The 22,358-nt window shown below is 40.9% G+C and overlaps 1 pseudogene; it reads right to left on the bottom strand.

Moving 5' to 3' along the window:
* Nucleotides 1–3,118: 3,118 nt before the first annotated feature.
* LOC110192581 (E3 ubiquitin-protein ligase RNF13 pseudogene) overlaps nt 3,119–22,358 on the bottom strand; it is a 32,928-nt pseudogene continuing 13,688 nt past the window's right edge.

Raw genomic sequence — 22,358 nt, 5'->3', positions numbered from 1 at the left:
ACTACCAGTTATATTAATCAAAAGGAACATAATCAGTATGTGGTAAGTTGTGCCCATTTCTCTCTTTACTAACATTACCTTTGTACCTCAGTAAGGGAACTGTCTCCTGCTGGTCTTGTATCGCACATGGAGGACTGTCCTCCATGCATTTAGATTGTAATGATCCAAAGAAAGGCTGGGGTCTTTCTCTGGATGAAAGTGGGAAATAAGAGAATTGGTTCATTGAGGACTCCTACTCAGGCTCTAATCACTGTTAGTCAATTCATTATGATTCTATAAGACATAATGATAGTAATTATTTTAATATATTCATCTAGTAATACATATTTAATCAATCACCTAATAATAGGTATAAGAATAAGCAATATATTAATCCACATTTTGTGAAAGTCACAAAGGAATATGGATTCTAATAGGAGGGCCCTATAATAGACCTCAAACTTTAATGTAATGGTTATTACTTGTTTACCAGCTATGGAACTTGCATAGCCTCAAGAATGCTGACACAGATATCTCCATCGTGTTTTGCTCAAATTCCATGACTAAATCAAGCTTGGGTGGTGGCATAGTATGGAAAGTCTCCCCCACACACACCCCAATATGTAATTGAGATGTATATATAGCTTGTACCAGGGGTGGGAAACCTGTGGCCTTAAGCCACATGTAGCCTTCTAGGTTCTTAGGTGTTGGCCTTTTGACTGAGTCCAAGTTTTACGGAACAACTCCTTTTATGAAGAGGATTTGTTCTGTGAAGTTTGGATTCGGTCAAAGGGCAGCACTTGAGGACCTAGAGGCCCTGAGGCCACAGGTGCCCCACCCCTGGTGTACCATTTCCTCTTGCCTATCCTAAGGAGGAGACCATCCATCTTGTGACCACCTAGTCAGCAGAGATACTTCTTGCTTCACCCAACCCATGACCCTACTGACATACCATTTTTGCTTATTTTAGTTTATGTGCCATATGTCAACCAATGCAATTATTCTGTATTTTGCATGGTCACTCTAGAATGTCTAGGTAATAAGTCTGATTTCAAACCCTATAAAAACAGGGTTCTGGAAGGAGGGAGCATCTCAGATCATGAGGAAGGTCTAAGGTTCACTTCATTAGAGGGGGCGAGGTCTCTTCAATAAAGTACTTTGACTTAGGCTCTGCCTTAGTTTCTCTTTTAGTCATTCGAGGGGATTCTTATCCACGCAGAACCATGGGAAAAAAATTTCATCAAAGAAAAAAACAACAATGAAACAAAATGCCAAAACCTTATTAGGATTAAAGATTGCATGGCATACCTGTTACTACCATAGATACTTCCTAGTAGTGACATGTTTGTCTGACTATGTCTTCCATGACAACTAAACTCATGCAACAATCATTCCTGGGAAAAAGCTGCAAGTATTTAATTTTGTAGGAGTTTGGTATCTGGTTGCAGAGAACATTGTATCATGGGGAAGATAAAAAAATTCTAGGAGAAAAAAAAGAGAACTCTAATGAAGCCAGATGGTGACAGCACCCAGGCATGGCTTCTAGGAAGCCCTGAGGTAGAAAGGGCAGAGAGCCAAACCAGAGCAGCCCATTATTATGGGACATGGTCCACTGATTGGAAAGGATGGAGAGAGTTTCCTTTATTGTCTATGCTGGGAAGAGGAGAGTGGAAATGCATTCATCTGTGTAAGCTTGCTGAAAACGTTTCCGAGATAATAGTTTTGGTTCTGGTTCTTTTAGGGGGTAGTGGTCATTTCTATTCCAATTAAAAGCTCTTACTGAAATCTATGCTATCATATGCCAAAGGTTTCTGTTAATGCAATAATAACTGTTACGACTAATTGCACAAGCCTTAAGATGTTAGAGGTTCCTAGCTTTACATTAGGATGGGGCCTAAAGCATCTGAAATACACTTACCAAAAAATAACCCCTATGAACATGAATTTAAATCACTGAGAGATTTACGCTGTGCATCACAAAATGACATTGTAGAGGGAGCATCTGGGATCCATTGTAGATCTGATATGTTAACTTACCTCAGTAGCCTTGAGTTAGTAGGCTATAGAGACTTTTTGTTTTGTTTTGTTTTGTTTTAGTGGAAAACATGTGTTTATTAACTTTCAAACTTCCCTCATACAAGTCCATAAAAAAATCTCTATTTTCATTATACACGAGTCTAACTTCTTTCTACATAGTTACAATTTTATATATTTTTATGATTTAGCCTTTCATAATACATTGTTGTACATCATGAGTTCTGTTAAATATTTATAAGCACTCATTTTCAAATCAAATACTTGAAAAAAATTTCTCTATGCACATAGTTTAGGAGGTTAGCATAAGATGCTCTTTATTAAGATATATAGATATAGATATATGTCATCAGAAGATCAACAGAACATTTGCTAAAATTGTAGTTAGTATTTCTATGCAGTGTTACCTATCTTTTTGCTTTGGTTACACATAAACACACAATCCTTTAGTCCTAGAAATTAAGTCAGTATAAATGTGGGGCCATATTAGTTTAGCTAGCTGCTGGATTAGACTAATATTCAACACTATTAAGTATAAGAACCATCTTAATATCAAAATTTTCTGCACTCTACCACAAACTGCTGTCTTCTGGCTTAAAATACTATTTGTGAATAGGAAGCAAATTCACTTACCAAGTATTTCTATTTCATTTTGTAGAATCATGAGAAAAATATTGAATGGTCTAACCTGCCAATAATGAAGGCAGTTTAGGGGGAACCCACAAATTTTTGATACCAAAAATTCTGGTAAATTGGGTTAGGCCATTCATGGTGTGGCAGCAGAATTCATCATGGTAATAAATACACTTGTATACTGTAATCAAGTCTTCACTGCAAGCCATACTTATAGTGTTTTTTCTTTTTTAAACTTTTTGGACATATTCCATTTTAAAAAGAGAATGATGCTTGAGGTCCAGCACCTTGGTAATGTTATGCTTTGGTAATAAGAAGTGTGCTTCTTGTGGAAGAAAACCTGCTTAAGAAAAAAATATATATAATCTGATTAAACCATAGAACACACTAAGATTCCTTTCTACAGAAGTAACTGAAGGGGGGGATGGACAATGAAAGTATATATTTAAATACACATAAAGGAATAAGCTGGTCAAAATTTTTTTTCACACAAGATATGAAGATGAATAGAGCTGGAAGTTTGAACCGTATTTGCTATGTTGCAATCCCTGTCACCATTGGACAACCACCCTCTCTTGATTCACTTCATTTTCTAAATCACTGCTATCGATATCTTCATTGTCATCCTCCTCGTAGTATGAAGATTGTCATGTTCTGATGAGAATGAGCTTCTGATAAAGCCCCAAATGACCAGCCACTAATAGAAACTAATGGTCTAAGTAAAGGGGACTTCATTCTCTTCTTGACTACTCTCCATGTCAGAGTCTGAATCAACTTGAGAAGGAACAACTTTCTGTTTACATACTGGACAGGTTTTTTTGGTTTTCGTTAGCCAACACTTGCAGTGATATGCATGGGAACAAGAAAGGATTCTGAGTTTGTCTCCATCTTCCTATTTATCCAAGCAAATGGCACTTACGTCATACCCATGTCCTTTCTTGAATTTATGTATAGGGAGTTTCTTAAGTCGATCTTTACAAAGTCGATTCTTTCTTGCTCTGTGTCTGTCCTGCACAAATTTTGTGATCATGAAGATGACAATCCAAATGAGACATGTGCCCACTATGATGAGGAAGGGTATTAGGTAGCATTCTAGAGGAAGTCTAAACTCCAGAATCAAAACAATATGGCCTCCTTTTTCATATGTGAATTCATCTTTAAGTGAATTAGCTGATGCCTCACCAATAAAGACAGAAAGAAGGTCAATCTTCTTTAAAATACTAATGTCATTGGATCCTATGCTAATTAGGTCATCAGAATCAACAGTGTGTGCTACGGCCGCTTTATATTCTGCTTTCTATGCATGTAAAACCTTAATATCAAAATTACAATCAAATCTTCTAATGAACAAAATAAAGGCACTGGAGAAGTTGTCTTTCAGTGGTGGAGGTGCTATGGGTTCACAGGCATTCTCTGGTTTTGAGTTTATCAGAAATGCCTTCAAACCCTCAGTTGGAAGTCTATACCAAATCTTGCTGGAAGGTCATCAAATGTCTGCTATACATTTTCAAAATTATATGCTAAAATGTCTGCCTCCACAGGAAGTAGGTTAAGGAATGCAAACAGCTGGATAGTCAAAATAGTATATATCTGTGTGGCTGACATTAACATCCTTGAGGGAGGTGTTGGCATGGACCTTCCTGGCCAAGAGCAAATTCATCCCTCCTCAGTCACCTCCGGAGATCCTAAACAACATCCAAGACCCTGGGGGGCCCAACACAGTGACTTTTTAAAAAAATTGTTTTTATTTGATTTTTTTGTGGGTCAAGACTTCCAGTTTTAGCACAAATTTGTTTAATGAAAACCTTGCAAACAAAAACTTAGCCAAACAAGAGCACAGTATCAATAAAAGCATTTAAAAGGGATAGCAAAGGAAATGGGTAATATTAGAGACATTCTCAACAACTATTCCCCACATGAGTACATTTCAACTCTTTTCTTCTTCAATAAAATGTGGAAAGGAATTTCCTCCTTCTCTGAGTTACTACCTACAAACAAGGGTAAACTGCAAGTGGGAGCCTTGCCATTGGTAGCTTTTGGTTCTTACATTGCAGACTCCCCACATCACTTGACCAAAGCTTTCCACAGCCTCACAGCTTGCTTGGCCAGCAATCTGCCCAAGCGCTTGATTAGCTTACTTACTAGTTAACCCGAGTCACCTCCTCTCCAGTCCCTGGAACTGAAAGCAACAAGTATAACAAGCAAGGGTCACTGTGTGGCAAGCTTTAGTCATTTGAAAGCTTTCCCTCCCACCTTCAGAACTGCAGCCATCCCCAGGGTGTGGCCACCCTTGCCAGACCTTCTCCTCCCACTCTAGAGGACCTGGAGAAGGGATTTTCTTTTTGCCCACATTTGCCCCATTCCTTGGTAGAAGATTCTCCAAGAAACTTGCATTCTAAGTCACGCCTGAATATAGTTCAGTGAATTGTTTCTTAGCCTAGAACATAGGAAGGAAAAACCCCAGATCCAGTTTAGTTCACCTTTCAGGAAGCTTATAAAAATTATTAATAATCAAAAAACATAGTATTCTCTCTCACTTTCACCTCATAGTCTCCAAGCCAGAATAAAATATCGGCTATGTTCGAATGAAGTACAGCTCTCTGACCTGCTTTTAATTCTGTTTATTTTTAGATATTCACTGACATCCTTCATTACCCTTTCCCTACACATGCAATTAATATGCATTTTCACATTACAAAGAAAACATAATCCATCATAGTTTTTATATGGGGCAAAATCAGAATAAAAAGAAACAGCTTAAAGAAATAGAGAACATTATATATAGAATGCACCTACCCCTAAAGGAGGGGTGTACAGGGGTTTTAAGGGAAGACTGGCACCTCTGGTGTGCGGGTTGCCAAGCCCTTTTCAAGACTGCTTTCCACCTTTGCTGTCTACCTGACATCCAATTCTCACCCGTGGTTTTAAGAAGCTGTAGCATGTGCAGCAGCTACACTCCAGTAAAACCATTTCAGCAGATGGGCTAAACCAGGTTGAGGGTAACAGATGGGCTTCAAACCCATCAGTGAGTTAGGGGTATGTCTACCCCAAGCCTGTGAAGACTTCCTCTGGCAGAACAGGAGGATGTGAACAATTTGTTCCAATAGGTCATAAAGGCAGCAGAAGCAGACTCTGTGGAGCACTTAGAGCTTAGACGTTGAAGACACCGAAGTCATCCACTGCATCCCAGGCCATCATCATTTGTCTTGACTTTCATCTTGCCACTAGACTTAGATGACTCTGGACTAGAGTGAGGCCAATGATTTCATGAAACTCTGCCTCACTTAAATCCAATTTATGTGAGAGTCAAAAGACATCACTCATACCATTTTTACTTGCCTCAAAGTCCTATGGTGACTGGCAAGTGACAAAGAAGCAGGTACAGATACACTGGGAGCTGTAGTCACACAGGAGGCCCAGGCCATAGGGTCATCTTCCCAAGGGACTGAAGCAGCAGTAGGATTCAGCAGCCCTCTGGGTATCTGAGCAGCCTTTTTTAAGGATGGCACTGCTCACCTCCTGGCATCAGGAAGGGGTTAGAAAAGGTGTCCTAGAAATTGTCTGCTTCACCTAACCTAACCGTGACCTGCTTATCATGGCAGGAGAGGATTGTACACTAAGGCCAAAACAGAAAAACGAAGAAAAACTTTTGTAAACATGATTCTGATTACCATTGGCACATGGAATGTGCACTGGTTTATTTATGGACAACAAGAAATCCAGTAGACCTGGGAGACAAAAAGTTCTTGTTGCAAGAGAACTTAGCAGGTATTTCATCAAAATAACAGTCAAATAAGGCTGGCAAATGAAGGCTAGCTTACCAAGGACAGAGCTGGATACATTTTTTGGGCATTGTCCCAGTAATAGGCGGTGCTGTGAAACTGGTATAGGTTTCGCAATCAAATCTAATCTAGTCAACCAGCTTGTACACCTCCCAAAAGGAGTGAACCACAGGCTCGTGACAATGCATTTGGCACTTGCAGGAAAGCGCCGTCCCACCATTATCAGTGTGTGTGCTCCCACAGCGATGAACCCTGATGAGGTCAAAGAAAAATTTTATGAAGACCTGGAGACTCTTATCATCAATGTGCCAAAAGAGGACAAGCTTATAATTCTGAGTGACTTTAATACAAGAGTAGACACAGACTGCCAGCAATTAATTGGAGATGGAGGGTCAAATGACTCCAAGGCTGTTAAATCTAGGTGTTTAGAAGAATAGTGACTTCAAAAGAAATAGGGAAGTTAGGAAGAGGGATGTATTTAAAGGAAAAAATTAGTCCTGTTTCAGACACATTGCATCTCAGATACGTATTGTAAGGGCCCGGTGGCAAGTGTCAATGTGGAACTGAAACCCAAGAGAAGAATAAGGGCTAGAAGTGTCAATTTTGTAGTCATCTGCACTAGAGATGATACCTGAGCCTTACAGGAACCAATGAGGTTGCTAACAACAGCAATAATAGTAGTGGTATAATAGTGATAAGGAGATGAGGTTGGAAAGATGGGTTGGACACTTCCATAACGCGATTTCAATAGATCATCAACCAGCGCTGAAGCTGATGGGGTTGGGATCTGGGGCCCAGAAAGGAAAAACCCTGGACTTTCCCACGTGGCCAAATGTTCCCCTGAAGCTATAATCCCATCAACTGGCCTTTCATTGCAGCTGCACCCAATCTCCCCTTCATTGTCTTACCTCCTTATGGCCCCTGGCCATTTCCCACACTTAATTCTAGCTAGGCCATTGTCCAGGTCCCAGGAGTTCTGTTCACCCCACTTTACTGGCCACTCCCATTCGGATCTCCTTAGACCCCTCCTACAGTCACCCCAAGCTATTTGGCCACTCCTAGATCCCCACCACAGTCTTTCTGTATATAAGGTCCATCTTGTCTCCATTAAGATGCTTAGATTCTTATAATTTAGGCAATGCTCAGATTCCTATAATCTAGCCACTGCTTGCTTACTCATGTTCAGACTCCTTAAGAGTCTACCCAATATGACAATGTTCTAATAAACTTTGTCTTTGGCTGAAAGAAGGCTTGGGTCAAATTCTTTTGGGCAGGACCTGCATGTTGTGATTTTGGGGTACCAGCATCCCTGAACCCCTAAACTGCATTAAAGCCATTGACCATAAACCTCAGGTAGAAGTCAATCCCTCTCTAGCCAAACTTGCAACTGAAGAAGAGGTTTTGAATGTCATTAGACTCCTCTCACATGGCAGAGTGTGGTACTGATTCTATTCCAACAGAGATTTACAAAGCAGGAGGTCACTGCTCATTCAGAAGCTGACTGAAATCTTCCAAGTTATATGGCAAGAGGAGGTTATCCCCCAAGAGTTCAAGGATGCCTCCATTGTCCATCTCTATAAAGGAAAAGGAAACAGGCTGTCCTGCGACAATCACAGAGCGGTCTCTCTCTTAGTCATTGCTGGCAAGATTCTTGCCAGAGCTCTCCTTAATAGGCTGATCCTTCACCTGCAAGATGGTCATCTATCCAAGAGCCAGTGTGGCTTCAGAAATGGTGGAGGAACAGTTGATATGGTGTTTGCTGCCAAACAATTCCAGGAGAAATGCCAGGAGTAGAACAGAGGTCTGAGGTCTGTACACATATTTATCAATCTGACCAAGGACTTTGATACTGTCAGAAGAGAATGGCAAAATTTGATTGCCTGGAGAACTTCATCAGTATTGTATACCAGTTCCATGACATCATGCTTGCACAGGTTCTGGATAATGGACTATACTTTCAAGCTTTTCCAGTCGCTAATGGAATGAAGCAGGGCTGTGTGCTTGCTCCCATGCTTTTAAGCATGATGTTTTCAGCCATGTTATAAGAGACCTTCAATGAGGAATCTGGCATCAAGTTAGCTATTGCACTGACGGTAAATTATTTAACTTGAATAGGCTACAAGCCAAGACTAAAGTGGAGGAAGAGCTGGTGCTCAACGTCTTGTTTGCAGATGATTACACACTCAATGCAATCTCTGAGGCTGAGATACAACAGAATATGGATCAATTCTCTGCTGCTTATGCTAATTTTGGCCTAACAATTAACACCAAGAAAATGCAGGCACTCCATTAGCCAGAACCACACCATCCATACATGAAACCATCAGTTATAGCAAATGGAGAAATTTTGAATGCTGAGGATAAGTTCTGAGAAAAATTGTTATTAATAACCAATGATTTGGGGAGATCCAGTTTCTCCTTTTTCCAAAGTCCTCATTTCAAAGCTCAGTCTCTGAAGGTCATTGCTGATAATGAGATTGAATTAACTTTCTCCTCAATCTTAGTTAGACCCCACCCAACCTTACAAGGAATTTAATCTAAGGTGAAGACCACTGTGTTCTACACAGGTTTGGGTAGGGATAAATTCTTTAATTAGATTGCCCAAGGCTGGGCAATTTGGAAGTAAATTACCCGGTCAAAGTTATATCCCCCAGCCCCTCATTAGAATAGGTCCACCTCTGTCATAATATTCACTCTTCTCATTAATTGTTAACCCGTAAGAGTTGATTGCCATCTGCTGGAACAAACACCCACTTGTCCTGAAACATATAAGCCTCAAGAAGTGGCCATGATTCCTCTTTGATAGTGGAGAGAATGGTGAGCCCTTTTTGTTAACCATTTGCTAGCCATGGTTGATTAAATTGATTATAATTTACCCAAAAACTATCTCTCAGAATTATTTTTTACTCACCGCAGTTCACTTACCTTGGCAGTATCCTTTCCAGGAATGTACACATAAATGATGATGCTGATGCAAGAATTGCCAGAGCTAGCTCAGTGTTTGGGAGGTTCCAAAGGAAAGTGTGGAAGAACAAAGTTATTAGACTGTCTACCAAAGTGATGGTCTATAGAGCCATTGTGCTAACTTCCTTGTTGTATGTCTGTGAAACCTGGACAGTATACCAGCATCACACCACGAAACTGAACAGTCTCCATGTGAATAGCCTTAGGAAGATTCTGAAGATCACCGAGGCCCTTTCTCCAGCTGAATTGCCAAGCATTCAAACCCTACTGCAGAAAGCACAACTGTGATAGGATGGCAAGTTGTCTGAATGCCAAAAGTACATTTGCCTAAAAGGCTATTTTATGGAGAACTAACAGGAGGCAAGCGCTCACATGATGTCAAAAGAAGCAATCCAAGAACACTCTCAAGGTCTCTCTGAAGAACTTTGGAATCGATGGTGAGACGTGGGAAACACTGACCCAGGGGCACCCAGCATGCTGTGCACATGTCAAAGAAAGCACTATGCTCTGTGAGCCAAGCAGAATTGCAGTAGCTCGAAAGAAACTTGAGATGCACAAATTTAGAGACATCTCCATTGCAAACGTTCAAATGGACTCTCTGTACCCAACCTGTGGCGGAGCCTTCTGAGTTCATGTTGGTCAGAACAGCCAGTCAGACACATTGTATCTTAACCCCAGCAGAGCGATGTCATTTTGGTCTTCTTTTAGTATGAAGGACAACAGTCAACCAGCAAGAGATAAGAGGGAAGGATCTGGGAGAATTAAACCTTTCACAGTTTTTCCTTTCAAAGGTCATAGCCAGTGCCCTCCCAGCCACCCAGAGTATTTTTGTCAGGGAGAGAAGCAAGCACTGGAAAGCTCTCACTGAATCAGTGCTCCATTATTATTCTCTGTTCAAAGCATTAGCCATAGTGCTGCACTGTACTCCAAACTTGAACCTCTTTTTTTTTTTTTGCTAGGCAATGGGGTTAAGTGACTTGCCCAGGGTCACACAGCTAGTGTCAAGTGGAGATCAGATTTGAACTCAGGTTCTCCTGACTCCAGGGCCAGTGCTCTCTTCACTGCACCACCTAGCAGCCTCACTTGAACCTCTTCTATTGCTGTCTCATTCAAAAAAGTCTTAGCTCAGGAACTCCAGCCCTTATGCAGTGTGCTCAGTACTCTCCCTCCCAGAGCAGAAAGAGAAAGCTGTATGTCTGAGATTAGCATTCCCCAAACTCACAAATATTTTTCTGAACCTTTAATTCCGCAAGCACAACCTGCAATGCCAGTGTTTCTGCTAAGCAATCTTTAAACTATGACAATATGCTGCAGGAATTTGGCTGTCTGCCCTTGGGTTGCCAAAAGATACCTTGGGATACACCCAAGTCCTTCACCATTTAATCATCCTTTTTATTTGATTCTTCCCAGGATTTCTATCTCTTCTCCAAGAACCCCCTCCACCAAGTGCCAGTCTCCTGGGAAATGAAGAACTGGAAACCTCTCAATGAATGATGCTTACGTGTAGACATTCTGGGAGACACAGTCAGATAGCCATGTTCCTATAATGTGGTATTATTGGTGGCAGCAAGTGGTCCACATCATTGTTAGTTTCAATACGGTCATTTACAAGGTGAACAATTTTGAGTTATTCGATGGCTAAAGCTCTCAAAACCAGTTTCTAGAAGACAGCCACCACCATTTTTCCTTCCATCAATGTTGGTAAACCTGGGACCCTAATTAACTTCCTTAAAAGCCTCCACTCTAGCTTCATAGTAGTGATTGTTTTCAGAATGCAGGAAAATAGTCATTTCCTAAGTAACCTGCCCGGTCTTCAGACTATTCATCTTAATCTTCTCTGTCAGTTTCATTCACGAACTGAGGCACAAGCTTCCTGCTGGTGCAGAGATAGCAGAGCTATGGCTGAATCTAGGCAAGATTCTTCTTTCACCTCTCCTTTTTCTTCCACAGACATGAGTCCTGTTTTCTTAAAGCCACCACCAATTGTTTGAGATTTTTCTTTCTTCCCAGGTGCATTATAGAATAAATCAGTTTCACAGCTTCTCCATATCACAGTAATTCTCTGGCCTCCACTGCCTCAAGGCCAGGTATGTCACATTTCCACCTCCTCCAGGTTTCTCCAGGTACTGTTTTAGGGCTTGGAACATTTAGTATTCACCATTAAAGCAAGACCCCACAAACTGTGTGTTCCCTTCATTTTAGGGGTCCAAGCAACCCAACTCCATTTAACTACTTAACAGTCAAATTACCCCTTATAAAAGAATATTTACTTTAAAGGTATAGTCAGAAAAAACATACAAACATTTCCTCCCAACACCTGAGGGCATAATTCTCCTTATATCTTCTTAGCCAATGGGAAAGGTGGGCAGGTAGGTGGCGCAGTACATAGAGTGCTGGGCCTAGAGTCAGAAAGACCTGAGTTCAAATACAACCTCAGATACTTACTAGCCGTGTGATCCTGGGCAAGTCATTTAACCCTAATTGTCTCAGTTTCCTCATCTATAAAATGAGTTGGAGAAGGAAATGGCAAATCACTTCAGTATCTTTGCCAAAAAACACCAAAAGGAGTCACAAAGAGTTGGACATGACTAAAAATGACTAAACAACAACTATGGAAAGGAGATAGGGAATTAGGTGCATTGTTTGGCTCAGCTCCTACATAGCATTAGTCTCATCACATTCAAAGTCCAAAGTCCCTCTGGGTTCCCTGGCTTCTCAAGGAAGCCCTGGGCTGGTTATACCATCTGGCCTGGAATCCTGGGTTGAGCAGTTCAAGAGCCTGGGGCTCTTCTCCCTACATCTAGAACTGAAGAAGACAATGAGCAAAATCCCAAAGCTTCTTAGGGCCATAGGGCCTAACAGGAGCATTAGATGCCCTCAGGCTCTTTCCCAGTTACTCGGATGCCACTGATGGAATCGGTGAGTTCTTCTTTCCCAAGTCTTCCACCCCTGGAAGAGAAAGCAAAGACATAAAGACAGTCAATTCTGGCTACATAGCCAATGGAAAGAGGCTGCTCCCACCCATATGGTCACTCAGCATGGAATGTCTTCTCCCAGAAGCTGGTCCCTGGCACTGATCAGTGAGTGACTCCATTTTAGGAGTCTAGGCATGTGCCAAAGCTCTGTTCTGTCCATTTGTTTCCTCTCCCTAAAGCAAGCACTTAGTTTAAGATCTTCTAGAAGTGAGAAAATTGGAACACTAATGCATTGTTGGTGGAGTTGTGAAGTGATCCAACCATTCTGGAGAGCAATTTGGAACTATGCCCAAAGGGCTCTAAAAATGTGCATACCTTTTGATCCAGCAATATCACTACTAGGTCTGTATCCCGAAGAGATCATAAAAAAGGGAAAAGGACCTACATGTAAAAAAATATTTATAGTAGCTCTTTTCGTGGTGGCAATGAATTGGAAATTGAGGGGATGCCCATCAAATGGGGAACAGATGAACAAGTTGTGGTATATGAATGTGATGAAATGTTATTGTTCTATAAGAAATGATGAGCAGGTAGATTTCAGAAAAACCTGGAAAGACTTAAATGAACTGATGTTGAGTGAAGTGAGCAGAACCAGGAGAGCATTATACACAGTAACAGCCACATTGTGTGATGACCAACTTTTAGCACTTCTCAGCCATGCAATGATCCAAGACAATTCCAAAAGACTCATGATGGAAAATGCTATCCTCATCCAGAGAAAGAACTGTGTAGTCTGAATGCAGATCAAAGCCTACTATTTTCTCTCTCTCTTTTTTTTGTTTTTGTTTTTTCTTTCTCATGGTTTTTCCTTTTGCTCTGATTCTTCTTTCACAACATGGCTAATGTGGAAAGATGTTTAATATCATTTTTCACGTGTAGCCTATAGGAGATTGCTTGTCATCTTGGGGAGCAGGGAGGAGAAGGAGGGAAGGAAAAAAATATTTGGAACTCAAAATCTTATAAAAGTGAATGTTGAAAACCATCTCTACATGTAATTGGAAAAAATAAAATACTATTGAGCGAGAAGTAAAAAATAAAAAATAATGAGATAATTTGAAAAAAGATCTTCTAAATGTTTATAGGCCACTAAGAAAGAGATAGAAGAGAAAAGACAATGTTCCAAGATGTCTTCAAAGTGTTGGAATAATAGCTCACTTTTAAGTAATCTTTTGCAGTTTGTAATAATAATAATTATAATAATAGCTTGTTTATAATAATAATAATTACAATAATAGCTAACATTTATATAGCACTTACTATGTGCTGGGCACAACCATCCTGGGAGACAGAAACTGCCAAACCCTGAAAAATGAATAATCAAAGAGTCACAGAAGTCATGCAACCACTGGTAACCCTGAAAAATACCAAATAGCTCAGAGGTAATACCCCAACTGTTAACTCCGAAAAACAAAATAAAGTAAAAGCAAAGAGCTAACAGTGGTTATAAGCAAAAAGCATTTTTTTAGGGGCAGCTGGGTGGCGCAGTGGACAGAGCCCCGGCCCTGAAGTCAGAAGGACCCAAGTTCAAATCTGGCCTCAGACCAAACACTTGACACTTACTAGCTGTGTGACCCTGGGCAAGTCACTTAACCCCAATTGCCTAAAAAGAAAAATAAAAGAGAGAGAGAATAAGCATTCTTTATTCAGAATCCGTGTGGCATACCATAGCAACAGTGGTGAGGCAAGGTTGTCTGGTGACAAAGAGTCCATTCATAACAGGGCTTCATATCTGGGCTTTCTGGTCCTTATGTGAGCTTAGGGGCCATCAGTTCTGCTATTTAGCTGCAGCAGAATTCATCCAGAGGGTGAGTGCAAAGGATTGTTGTTTTGCCAGGCTCAGGGCATGACAATTTGATTGCTAAGCCTTAACTCTGGAAAACAAGTTGTCTCCTAATACTAAAAGGAGAAGAATGAAAAGAAACAGGTGGTCTTGGCATGGGAACCCTGATGCTATTATTTCATCCCCATTTTACAGTTGGAGAAACTGAGGGAAACAGATTAGGTGACTTGCCTAGGATCATACAGCTAGTAAGTGTGTGAAGCCAAATTTGAACTCAGGTCTTCCTGACTTGAAACTCAGTGCTCTATCCACTGTGCCATCTAGTCTATATGCCGGCACTTTACTTCCAACAATTTCGGCACTTGGGGTGGGGAGAAGAAGGGAGGAATTGTTTCTTTTCTTTTTTTTTTTTAGTGGAGGTGGGAACCAAGTCTGTTGTTTCATTTCATTGTTATAAGAACTCCCTCTGACAACATTCTACCAAGAAAGATTTCCTGTTCTGCCACTTGGTCTCAGAGACTTGCTTGGGACACCGAGAGGATATGTGAGTTGCACAGGGTCATACAGCCAGTATGCATCAGAGGAAGGACTTAATCACAGGTTCTCCTGACTCCAGAGTCAGTGCCCTACCCACTATACACTCTCATGCCCGTTTTACAGATGGGGCAGATGATATTTAGAGAAGGGAAGTGATTTGGCTGAAGTCACACGGCTCATCAGTATCAGAAGTGAGACTAGAATCCAAGTTTTTGGGGTTCTTCTTCCAAGCCTGGAACAATTTCTAATGCCCCAAAAGTCTTCCAGCCTCTAAGGATCAATCTTATTCATTAGAATCCAGGGCCTTTACTGCTCATGATTCTTAGGAAGAAAAGAGGGCATGCAGGTATTTTTTTTTCAAACTTTCAAAAATTCATTTATTTAGTATTTTATTTTTCCTGTTACATTTAAAAACAATTTTTTTTTGCTTTTTTGGTGAGGTAATTGGGGTTAAGTGACTTGCCCAGGGTCACACAGCTAGTAAGTGTTAAGTGTCTGAGTTCAGATTTGAACTCAGGTCCTCCTGACTCCAAGGCTGGAGTTCTATCTACTGCCCCACCTAGCTGTCCCTAAAAACAATTTTTAACATTTGTTTTTAAAACTTGGAGTTCCAAATTATATCCCTTCCACTCTCCCCAACCCCCTCATTGAGAAGGCAAGCAATTCGATATGGGTCATACTTGTGTAGTCATGCAAAACATTTCCATAATAGTCATGTTGTAAAAGAAAACATAGACCAAAACACACACACACACACACACACACACACACACACACACACACACACAAACCTCAAGAAAAATAAAGTAAAAAAAATAAGGATGCTTCAAAAAACCCATCATTTCTTTCTCTGAGGATGGATAGCATTTTTTATCATAAGTCCTTTGGCATTGTCTCGGATCGTTGTATTGCTGAGAATAGCTAAGTCATTCACAGCTGACCCTCTTACAATATTGCTGTTACTTTGTACGCCTGGGCCATCTCCACTCCTCCTGATCTATGTCTGGCCACTGGATCCAGATGGCTCTGGAGGAGAAAGTGAGGTTAATGACTTTGCACAGCCCTCCCTCACTGCAAGCCAATTCACTTTGCAAGTCATGGTACCATCTTCCTGATGTCATGGTCATCTTCGAGAACGAAAGACAAACCACACAACATAACACAAACCACAATACTTTGTACACAGTACATTTCACTTTGCATCAGTCCATGTAAGTCTTTCCAGGTTTTTCTGAGAGCATCCTGCTTATCATTTCTTATAGCACAATCAGATTCCATCATAATCACATACCACAATTTGTTCAGCCATTCCTCAACTGATGGGCATCCCCTCAATTTCTAATTCTTTGCCCCCAGAAAAGAGCTACTGTAAATATTTTTGTACATATACATCCCTTTCCTTTTTGTTTTTTTATCTCTTTTGGAATACAGAGACCTTGTAGTGGTATTGCTAGGTCAAAGGGTATATGCATGCTTTTATAGCCCTTTGGGCATAGTTCCAAATTGCTCTACTGAATGGTTGAATCAGTTCACAACTCCAACAACAGTTCATTAACATCTCATTTTTCCCACATCCCCCTCCAACATTTGTCATCTAACTCCTCTGTCCTGTTAGACAATCTAATAGGTATAAAGTAGCACCTCAGAATTATTTGAATTCTCATTTCTCCAATCACTAGTGGGTTAAAGTATTTTTTCATATGGCTATAGATAGCTTTGATTACTTCATCTGAAAACTGATCATATCTTTCAATCATTTATCAATCGGGGAATGACATTTATTTTTTAAAAATTTGATGCAGTTCTCTATATGTTTGAGAAATGAGGCCTTTATCAGAAAAACTTGCTTCAATTTTTTTTTCACAGTTACTATTGCTAACTGGATTTGCCTCCATCCTATCCTTCCTTTATTCTGTTCTCTCTCTCCTTTCACCCTGTCCCTCTTCAAAAGTGTTTTGCTTCTGACTACCCCCTTCTCCAATCTGCCCTCCCTTCTATCACCACCTCCCTTCTCTTATCCTCTTCCCCTCCTACTTTCCCATAGGTTAAGATAGATTTCTATACCCAATTGAGTATATGTTATTCCCTCTTTGAGCCAATTCTGATGAGAAGTTCACTCACTCCCCCTCATCTCCCCGCTTTTTCCTCCACTGCAAAATCTTTTTCTTGCCTCTTTTGTGTGAGGTAATTTACCCCATTCTACCTCTCCTTTTCTCCTTCACTAAGTACATTCCTCTCTCACCCCTTAATTTTTATTTTTTAGATATCATCCCTTCATATTCAAGTCACATCTGTGCCCTCTGTCTATATACACTCCTTCTAACTACCCTAATAATGAGAAAGGTCTTATGAGTTACACATATCATCTTTCAGTGTAGGAATGTCAACAGTCAACTTTATTTAAGTCCCTTAAGATTTTCCTTTTCCTGTTTACCCTTTTATGCTTCTCTTGAGTCTCGTATTTGAAAGTCAAATTTTCTATTCAGTTCCGGTGTTTTCATCAAGAATGCTTGAAAGTCCTCTATTTCATTGAATATCTATCTTTTCCTCTGAAGGAGTATACTCAGTTTTATTGGGTAGGTGATTCTTGGTTGTAATCCTAGCTCCTTTGCCCTCTGGAATATCATATTCCAAGCCCTCCAATCCCTTAATGTGGAAGCTGCTAAATCTTGGGTTATCCTGACTATGGTTCCACAGTACTTGAATTGTTTCTTTCTGGTTGCTTGCAATATTTTCTCCTTGACCTGGGAACCCTGGAATTTGGCTATAACATTCCTGGTATAAAGTCATTAGCTTCCATTTGTCAATTCCAATTTTTAAGGAATCATTTTCTTCAGTGAGCTTTTCTACTTTCCTTTTCATTTGGCCAATTTTGCTTTTTAAGGCATTCTTCTCCTCATTGACTTTTTGGACCCCTTTTACCATTTGGCCTAGTCTGGGGCTTTTTTGGGTTTCTTTTTTGTTTTGTTTTGTTTGGGGTTTTGTTTTGCTTTGGCTAGGCAATTGGGGTTAAGTGACTTGCCCAGAGTCACACAGCTAGTAAGTGTTACATGTCTGAGGCCATGTTTGCACTTAGGTGCTCCTGACTCCAGGGCTGCTGTTGTATCCACTGTACCAACTAGCTTCTACCTAGCCTGTTTTTTAAGGTATTATATAATTCAGAATTTTTTTTGTCTCCTTTACCAAGCTGTTGACTTGTTTTTCATTATTTTCACTCTCAGTTCTCTTCCCAATTTTTCTTCTACCTCTCTTATTTCATTTTCAAAATCCTTTTTGAGCTCTTTCATGGCCTGAGACCAAATCATGTTTTTCTTAGAGGCTTTGGATGTAGGAACTTTGACTTTATTGTCTTCTTCTGAGTGTGTGTTTTGATCTTCTTTGTCACCATAGTAACTTTCTTTGGTCACAGTTTTTTCTGTTGTTGTTCATTTCCCCAGCCTATCACTTGACTTTTAATTCTTTGTTAAAGTAGGGCTTTGCTTCCAGGGTGGAGGGTGCACTGTCCCAAGCTTCAGGGGTTTTGTGCAGCTGTTTTCAGAGATACTTCTAGGGATCTATAAGTTTTCAATTCTTCCAAGATGGTATGATCTAAGGAGAGGTGTGTTGACTCCTTTCCTGGCCTGTACTCTGGTCTGTGAGTGACCACAAGCACTCTTTTCTGCCCTGGAACTGTGAGGAGGGTTCCGCCCTCCACTGTGGCTGCAAGCTCTGCTGTGCTACTGCTCCTGCTTGACATGAGACTGCCACCCAGGACTGCAGCCCAGATCCAAGTATAGACAAAGCAACAGAGTCCTGCCTCAGTGCTAGCAAAGAGACCATTGTAATCTCCTTCTGACCAGTTTTTTGACCCTCTTACATCTGTGGGCCAAGAGCTACAGAAGCAGCCACTGCCTCTGCTGATTCAGTCACTCCCAAGGCCTGCTTCTGGTTTGCTAGGGCTGGGACTGTGTGGCCTGCGCTGGACTGTGCTCCCTCTCACCCAGGTGCAACAGACCTTTCCTGCTGACATGCTGAGTTGTCTTTGGTGTCTGTGGGCTGAGAGGCCTGGAAACCATCACTGCTGCCAGTGATTCAGCCGCCCTGTGGCTTGCTCTGGGTTTGTTTGGGCCCAGTCTACACTGATGGTGGCCTGCACTGAACTGAGCTCCTCTTTCACCCTGGTGTAACAGACCTTTCCTGCCGATTTCCAAGTTGTCTTGGGCTGCAAATTTATTTCACTCCATCTCTTTTATGGGTTCTGCCGCTCTAGAACTTGTTGAGAGTCATTTTTTAAAGGTATTTGAAGGGGTTTGGGGGAGAGCTCAGTCAAGTCCCTGCCTTTGCTTCACCATCTTGGTTTCGCACCCCCTCTCCCCCCGTGTTGTGCAGGCATTAATGGTAGGTGTTTGGGTACATAGAGGGCTCCAGGAAGGTTAATATCTCAAGTGAATCTTCAAGGGGGTCACCAGTATCTTCTTATTTTACACAGAAGGAGAATTTTAAGTGAGTGACTGACATTGACTCCCTTATGACTAACATTTTTCAGGTTCCCTCCTCACCACTAGTTGTTCAGCAGTCTCTAATGACTTTGGGATCAGGAATCCCCCTTGTCAGCTGACCTTTGCAAATGTCTAAAAATCAAAGTCAGCTTCTGTGTAACAGCCACATTTGGATCTCTACAGCATGGCCCTCAACTCTTCATTAAGATTGGCCATGTCAAGCCCATTAGTAGCTATTAGTAAAGCATCAACCCCACAAGTAATATCCAAGATTTCAAATGACCCAAATAATAAAGCCTTCTTCTGCCAAATGCTATTCTCCAGTGAACAATTTCTTGCTTTAGAAAAGCAAAGGGGAGGCTTTCTGTTTTGTTTTTAGAGGTGATGGGCTAAATATACATTATGAGACTCACGTTTTTGGACATGGCCAATGTGGAAATTCATTTGCTTAACTATATATACATACATACGTTTACATATATTTGTATTTTGTATAACACAAATATGTATGTAATACATATGTGTATGCACATATATGTGTGTATGATATATACATATATTGTATGTTACATGGGAGTTTTTCTCTAAAACAAAAATCTTCCAATATTCTATTAACCCAGCCCTGAGGGAAGACCTCATCAGAAATGCCTGTGGTTATGAAGAACCTTTGAACAAATCCAACAAATGTTTATCAACCTCCTGCTATAAACAGGTTAATGAACATATGAAGATGAAAGAATTATAATCTCTCTCCTCAGAGATTATGGTCCAATGTGCAGAGGTGAAATGACATGTACCCAAATAAGCAAAACACAAAGAAGTAGATTCAAAGGAGGAATAGGCAAGTATTATGAGATATAGTACCTGGGGTTCCCCATACACATCTGAGACCCACAAAAAATCAACCCTAAGTTCAAGGTATTTGGTTAGGTAGCAGTCAGTTTGCCAATAAACATTTATTAAGAACCCATGACACCCACTCACAGTTATTTTTTTTATGAACCCCGACTGATATGTTCATTTTCACCGTCCAGTGGACACATTAGTTCGAAACAAAAAGCATTTCAGCAAATAGCTTTACAAATGAAGGACAAGAAAATGGCACCCAAAAGCCATCTATGCTCATTGCCTCCACTTCCTCACTTCCCAATGCTTTGTGATCTGGCTTTCAGCCCCATTACTCAACTGAAACTGCTCACTCCAGTGTTCTCAGTTGTCTCTTTATTGTTAAAACATACAAAGGGCTTTTCCTCTTGAAAGGCCCAGTCTTCTTGATCTATCTACATCATTTGACTGCCTCTTTCTTCCAGATTTTCATTCCTCCCTGGATTTTCACGACATTACTCTCTTGGTTCTCCTGCTACATGTCAGACTATTCCTTTTCAGCCTCCTTTGCAGGACCATAATCTATGCCCATCTCCTAAGTGTGGTTCTGTCCTAGGCCCTCTTCTTTTGCTTTAATCTTTTTCTTTTATCAAATAAGATAATGAATATAAAGAGCTTTATAATTATAAAGTGCAGTATAAATATGAGTATGTACTATTATTGCTATTATTAGCAACCTCATTGGTTCCTGTAAGGCTCAGGTATCATCTCTAGTGCAGATGACTACAAAATTGACACGTCTAGCCCTTATTCTTCTCTTGGGTTTCAGTTCCACATCAACACTTGCCCACTGGACCCTCACAATAGTCATCTGGGATGCAATATGTCCAAAACGGATTAATTTTTCCCTTCAAATACACCCCTCTTCCTAACTTCCCTATTTCTTTTGAGGTCACCATTCTTCTAGACCCTAGGTTTGACAGCCTTGGAGTCATTTGACCCTCTATCTACAATTAATTGCTGGCTCTTGTGGGCTTTGTCTTCAAAGATATCTATCCCATGGCTCCATCTATCCCATTTGTCCTTTCCTACTCACATAGCCACCCCCCTCATCCAGGCTCTCCTCCCTTCTCACCTAGACCAGGAATGGGGAATCTGTGGCTACCCATAGCTGTGAGGCCGCAGGCTCCCCACCCCAAATTAGACGATTCCTACAGCCTCCGAATTGCTCTTCCAGCCATCCTCCTCCGTGCTACCAAATTTACATTTCTAAAATATTAGACTAAACAGGTTACCCCATCCCATTCCTTTCCCCTGGATTGCTTCAGTGGCTATTAGCTCCAGAACAAAATACAAACTGCTCTAGTATTTAAAATACTTCACAGTCTGACTGCAGTCTGCCTCTTATGACTTATTTCATGTTCTTCTCCATGAAACACATTAGATTCCATCTATTCTGGCCTTACTCCTATTCCTTGTTTGTAACATTCCAACTCAAACCTTTCCATAAGCTGTCTGCCATGTCTTGACAAGGAGAAGAGCCATGATAACGTCCTCAGAAACTGAAGAAAAGGAGGGGAGAATAAGTGATGATGTGGAGGGACTTTAAAGTACTTATCATACTCAAACTTATTCTTTGGAGAGAGAATTCTAAATTTCAGCCTCCTGTTATCGCTTCCCTATAATTGCAGTAAAGAATAAGGCAGGTAGGTGGCGCAATGGGAAGAGCGCTTGGCCTGGAGTCAGGAAAATGAGTCTTCCTGAATTCAAATTTGGCCTCAGATCCTTACTAGCTGTGTGACCCTGGGCAAGTCACTTAATTCTGTTTGCCTCAGTTTCCTCATGTGTAAAATGAGCTGGAGAAGGAAACGGCAATCCTCTCCAGTATCCTTGCCAAGAAAACCCCAAATGGGGTCATGAAGAGTCCGACATGACTGAAACAACAACAACAACAAAGTCTTGTTCCTGAATATAATTTTCTATGCTAGTAATTGTTTTTTTTTTCCTTAAAAAGAGGTAGTTGTGGGGCAGCTAGGGGGCGCAGTGGATAGAGCACCAGCCCTGGATTCAGGAGGAACTGAATTCAAATCCGGCCTCAGATGCATAACACCTACTAGCTGTGTGACCTTGGGCAAGTCACTTAACCCTATTGCCTAACCTTACCCACCCCCCAAAAAAAATTTAAAAAGTCAAAAAAAAAAGAGGTAGTTGTGGGGCAGCTAGGTGGCACAGTGGATAGAGCACTGGTCCTGAAGTCAAGAGGACCTCAGTTCAAATCCAGCCACTTAAAACAGTTGATACTTACTAGCTGTGTGACCCTGGACAAGTCACTTAACCCCAACTGCCTTAAAAAAAAAAGAGGTGGTTGCTG

The sequence above is a fragment of the Phascolarctos cinereus genome, unplaced genomic scaffold (genome assembly GCF_003287225.1).
Source record: "Phascolarctos cinereus isolate Bilbo 61053 unplaced genomic scaffold, phaCin_HiC Scaffold_726;HRSCAF=1367, whole genome shotgun sequence".
NCBI lineage: Eukaryota > Metazoa > Chordata > Mammalia > Diprotodontia > Phascolarctidae > Phascolarctos > Phascolarctos cinereus.
This window is presented reverse-complemented; position numbering and strand designations above follow the sequence as displayed.